The sequence below is a fragment of the Centruroides vittatus genome, unplaced genomic scaffold, assembly GCF_030686945.1.
Source record: "Centruroides vittatus isolate TY-2023 unplaced genomic scaffold, ASM3068694v2 contig_2787, whole genome shotgun sequence".
Classification (NCBI taxonomy): domain Eukaryota; kingdom Metazoa; phylum Arthropoda; class Arachnida; order Scorpiones; family Buthidae; genus Centruroides; species Centruroides vittatus.
The window spans coordinates 440,270-446,310 of record NW_027121767.1 but is presented as its reverse complement, the minus strand read 5'-3'; the positions used below and the strand labels follow the sequence as shown (position 1 = coordinate 446,310).

The 6,041-nt window shown below is 36.0% G+C and overlaps 1 pseudogene; it reads left to right on the top strand.

Moving 5' to 3' along the window:
• Nucleotides 1–59: 59 nt before the first annotated feature.
• LOC136972100 (5S ribosomal RNA) lies at nt 60–178 on the top strand (annotated as a pseudogene).
• The last annotated feature ends 5,863 nt before the right edge of the window (nt 179–6,041 follow it).

Here is a 6,041-nt window from a genome sequence, read left to right as displayed (position 1 = left end):
TCGAAGCGCGAATTGGGTACGAATATGCATAAGTGATGTTGTGCAGGCGAGTTGTCTCGGGCAGCGGCCATACCACGCTGAAAATACCGGTTCTCGTCCGATCACCGAAGTCAAGGAGCGTCGGGCCCGCTCAGTACTTGGGGCGGAGACGACCTGGGAATACCGGGTGCTGCTGTCACTATTCTTTTACTTTCATTCTTCGACCTATCTCTTTTTCTTTCGTCTAATAAAATTTATCACTTGGGGCAGTAATTTTTCTTTAATACATTATGTCAAGCAAACATTTCTTTTCTGTAACCTTTAGCTTCCTGTACATTGTTTTAAAACTTCTCGGTAAGTATCAATTAAAAAATGTTCTTCTACACGTAATAAACGCGTTTATTACGTGTAAAAGAACATACTTCGGCTACCATCAAAATCAAACAATAGCCTATTATATATGAGGGAATAGTGATTGAGATAAAAATAGAGAGAACCGGAATTGACAACCGTCTTGATAGAACGATAATCTTCTTCGTAACGTCTTTTCTCCTTTCATCGTAACGTCATTCGTTCTTTCTTCTTTTCGCGCCGTCACCAATTGTCGTCTTTCCCACTTCTCCCTTTTGTCGTTCTCGTCTCCCCCCGTAACCCTCGTAAATCTTAACGGTTTAGGAATGTTACTCGTCTAAACCCCACATATATATTTTTTATTTACTAAAAATACGCAAGTCATTAAATGTGAAATAATAATGTGGGTTTAGAATTAAATAGAATTTGTATATAGTTGCTGGATACTAAGCATATAGGAGGGAGAGCGACGGTAATACTGCCATGGCGAAAATTTTGGTTTGCAGTAAATTTCAGGCCGCAATCTTTTAATAAACTCTTTTTTATTTACAATGTTTAAATGGTATCTGTAAGTTACACAAAATTATAACTTTTGTAAAGGATAGTAGCCTAAACTTAATTTAAAATCGGGCATAACTTTACAGCGCTTATGGAAACCGTTTAATTTACAAACGTTTACGATTTACTTTATAAGGTTTTGCTAAGCTACAAACTTCCGAAATCCCTATAGTTTGTAGTTTCAAACCCGAGGCAGCTACGACCAACAATTCCGAGGGCGCTGGGCGTCACGACGGCCACCCACAATATGCTGTTAGTGTAATCGCTACAAAAAAGTTTAATTTGCATAAATTTGAGCTTTTGTTATTCTGAACAACAACATTCGTTCGGATTAATTTTATTTTAAGAAGCGATAAAAGCAAGGGATAGGACCCCGCCAAGTTTGATTTATCCACCCGCAAGTTTCGCCAGCACCTCACTGATAACGAGAAAGGCTTAAGTTTAAAATATGACCTCTCTAGAGCCAGCGGTGTTCTTTCTCTAGGAGCATCTGCACCGCCAAATGAATAAGAAAGAGAAAAGTTACAGCTTTTATGGAGATCTTTGCACTTTTCAACTGGTTATATTTCGGCAATCCCTTTACAGAAAAACCCGAAATTTTGCACGCTACCTAAGAAAACAAGTATCTTTCGAACGAGATATTCACATTTACTACAGACGTTTAATAGAGGGAGAGATCGGCAATTTTGATTCGTGTATCAGTGAATTTTCCACTTGGCGCTGTGTGACTGCGATACTGCAGAACGGCCTTTTTGCTTCGGAATTCACTAATTCGGCGTTGTAAAAGCGGGTGCGCAGTTTTGTTGGTGAATTCCCGATATTTTCCAATTCATTGCAAAACTATGGTACTCGTTTTAATTACTTTATCGCCCGTTTCTATATTAAAAATAGTCACGTTATTGAAAACCTAAACGATGACAGGGATGGAAATAAATATTGATAAAAGTAGAAACGTTTTAATGTATCTGAAAGTGTGCAATTTTAATATTTATTTTGATAAATAGCCAATCTTTAAAATTAAAGTTTAAATTAAAATTTATTAAATATGAAAGTTTATATACAATTCGATTTACAAATTGAATTGTTGAAGTAATTATAATTCTGGTTCGGACTACAATGACAGTCGAACACCGGTTTAAATACAGTGTGAATGTCCGTACAATATAAGTTGCCTTGTCCATTTATAGACAATTAACAGAGTCTTTGAGCTGGTAAAAACATTGCTTTATGTTTTGGATGTCACTTTGCAGATCATCAGACTTTAATCTAATCGAAGTAAGTTGTACAACCAGTGCAGAAATTCTGTCCGTCAATTGAAAACGAAGAAACCCAATCGGGGATGAAATGCCAAGTCCAGTAAATTAAGTCGTAGCCGGGTGAAACGTCATTTCCGGGTGACAAAGTCATATTCGGGTGGCAGAGTCATATCCGGTGAAAAGTGGAACGTGGGTGGAAGTGATCTCGGAAGAGAGAAGATTCACTTTATGCAGCAGAAGAAGAGCCTTTTCCACCAAGGTTTCTTCTGCTCGACGGATGTTTCCACGACCACTTTGGACTCACCTCGACACTCCACCGTCCATTCTGCAACTTCCGGGTCCCAGGTAGTCGACCACAGTCGAGGCGCTATCGTCGGGAGTAATGACGACCACCCGTTTGACGCACTCTCCGCTCTCCTCGACATCTTTCGGGAGCACCCGAATTACCGGAAACGGAACGGAAGACGACGAAGAGCCTTCCTCCCCTCCTCCTCACCATCTGCCGAGGTGCGCCACTTCTTTAATTGCTTGAAATTTTCCATTCTGCAAAAGAAAAAAACGACTATTATGAAAATTTAATTTTATGTAAATTGTAAGATTTCTAATGAAAAAAATAATTTTAAAAATATCGTCTTAATTATAACGAAAAGTCACAAATGAATATTATAATAAAATCTCTGTTAAATATAGTAATTTTAACTTCCAAAGGATTTTTAATGTTCGCTATAGAAATCAGTTTCTACAAATTGTACAGTTCTGTCTATTGCCATAACACAAAACATTTGTGAAAATTTAGACGAATAATCTCGAATTATCCTGTTTAATTAAAGTTCACACTATAACAGTGCAAATATCATATGGGATATGATGCGTATATAAACTATAGCGCGCTAATACCGATGTAATGTATTTATTAATTTAGATTCCATTGGATTTGGGCTTAACGAAAAGTGAAAATGAGTAGAAAGACCCCGTCCGTCGTCTCTGTCAAGACCGATCAATTGTTATGGAAATAGAGATTCGTCGGAAAATCATTGGCACTAATTGTGATATTCGGCTTAACAATGTTCAAAAAATACGTAAAATTAGAAACATCGTAGTCTGTACTTACCGATAAAATCGACGCAAACGAAACAAAACTGAGAAAAACACTCGAAACGAGAAAATTTTGACCGCACGAACTAAAAATCCAACCGTTCGCATTAACAATCGACGACCGCTCGCAACAATAAAACTCTGACAATTTGTAAGTACACAGAGTTTTATTGTTGCGTTGCCACGAAAGTTAATATTAAGAGTTTGGCCAAATTGCGTGATTTTCCCTGCATATACTCGTACATTGATGTTAACGTCAATATGTACGCAAAAACGTAATATTCTCGTATAAAGATGAATAGAAATTTCGATCTTATCATGTCCCTTACAACCGAAAAAACAATAAACTTCAAGTATAGAAACCCCAATTTTACCTACTTTTGTAATTTAGTTTTGACGCCTTAAACAATTTCCGCTTTGGTGCGAACACTGGTATGCCTTAGCTACTCACTATTGTTCGGCACTTTGTATCCATTTTTATTTTTTCTGTACTAAGCTACAATAAAATAGGGAGACGTTCACGTAGAAAATAGAAATGAAAGGCCAAATGAACGCCTGACGTTAACAAAAATAGTTGTGTTCATTAAACGGTGTAGGCCAACTCACTGAGTCACGTAAGGGTTTTACCTGGTAAAAATCACGACTGTGGCTGAAAAACTTCTTTGAAAATTTTGGGGATTCAGTCGTTTGCAAACTTTTTCGACAGTCGACCCCTTTAAGATTCCTTAAGCTACGTAATTATAATAGGACAAGCAAGCGAACAAGACGCTTATTGGGCGGCAATAAGAAAATTCCGCCTGTCTTTTCCATTGGATTCAAAACACGGTTAGGCGCCTTAACATATTTGCGAGATCGCTGATTCGCGGCCGGATGAGTGAGTTTTTCTTCAAATTAATGCCAATTTTACGTAAAATAATTGCAAATTTCACGGGCTTATATATTTTGTATTAAAAATAAGCATTTTGTCTTCCTTGAAAACACAATTGTTATCTGCTAAAAATAAATTTGAAGTTTGTTTTTAAAATTCGAATAAATTGATTATTTTACAGTTTATGATTTTGTTATTCTTAAGTTGTAACTTATAACTTTTGAATTTAACTGCTTAAAATATCAAATTATTCATAATAATCTTGCATTCCCAAACGTATAGGTATTTATTTAAATTTATTTTAAAACAAAGCAATTCTGTGATAAGTTTACTGTTTGAGTTTACTGACATCTTCTACTTTACTGTTAAGCTACGTAATTATAATAGGACAAGCAAACTAGACGCTTATTGAGTTGCAATCAGAAAATTCCGCCTGGGTTTTCCTTATCTCGAGAACGGAGTTAGATAGATGAAAGACGAGATCAGATAAGGAAATTTAGGGGCAGCAGGAGACCCCGACAATGTACCAAGTATGTACGAACTTCCGATGCAAACTGGAAGTCGCGTTATTTCAATTTTGAAAAATTTTTCTCTTAAAGCAGTTAGATAGATGACTCTATTGTTAAAGATAAAGTATGACGTACAGGGTTAGTAGTGGCTTGCGTACAGTACGCAAGCCACTACTAATTTGGTTTGGAGATTTTAAATTAAATAAATGAAAAAGTTAAACGACGTTTATGGATGGCTATAGGTACAAAATTTCAAATAACAGGTAGGTCTAGTAGAATCGATATATAGGCCTAGTATTTAGATCACACGTTCTTTATTTAAATTCGGAATACAAGTTTATTAATTTAAATATTTTTTATATTATAGCAGAGGAAGCGAAGAAAAAAATGGAAGGTACAAAGGAATAGATATATGAGAGGAAAAAATAAATAAAATTTGCACTGTTAGTAGCAGTGATGTTTCCTATTCGGTCAGAATTTTTACGTATGTGTTTTCTGGCATAAAAGCGTAAAGCCTGGACTCCACATTACCGGAATCCGCGACGTAATCGTAAAACTGAAAGCCAAACTGACGAAACTTTCAGTTTTGGAACGTTCAGTTGGACAGAAACAAGACTGAAAGCAGAGTTAAAAATTATTTAACTTTTCCGTTTTCGTTCCGCGCTTCTGTCGTACTGCAACCAATAAAAACGCAAGGATTTGTGACGCGTAGTCACGTGTACTTTGATTGTAGTAATGGCGGAAAGTGTAGCGAAAAGGACGAGGAAACAAATAGATTTGGAATTATTCATTGAAGAAGTTAGAAAATACGACAAAAAATGTAAATAATTGAAAGATTATTAACAATTTCATTGTTAATAAATGCAGAGAAAGCAAGGCAAAATCCGTAGCGTCGTCCATCTTTGACTCTACGACAATTGCAAAACTGATCAACAGATGGCGCAGTTCCACGTAACGTGCTAGTGGAGTCAAGTTAAAACGAAAACAAAACTGAAACGAAAACTCTGTATGTTTCAGTTCTGTTTCTGAGTTTTGTTTCAGGTAATGTGGAGTCCAGGCTTAAAACAGAAACTGAACTGAAAGCTGATTTCTGATTCAGTTTTCTGCCACACAATTTTATGCATGTGTGTTCCTGGCCTAAACAAGCAGCATCTAGACAACTGTGTGATTGGTGGGTTGTCTGAATGCAGCCTGTTAAATTTTTCGACAGTTTCATTCTGACTGCAGGCTCCCACTATCAAAATAACTTGAATTCGTTCCTTGGTTGTGCAATTTTTTAATATAAAATACTACAAATTAATTAAGTACTTTTTAATTAAAATAAAAACTGCATAATTCATAAAAACATATTGTAAGATACAATTCAATTAATTTCTACAAGTATTTAATGCTTATGAATTTAAAATAACACAAAAAATCGATGAT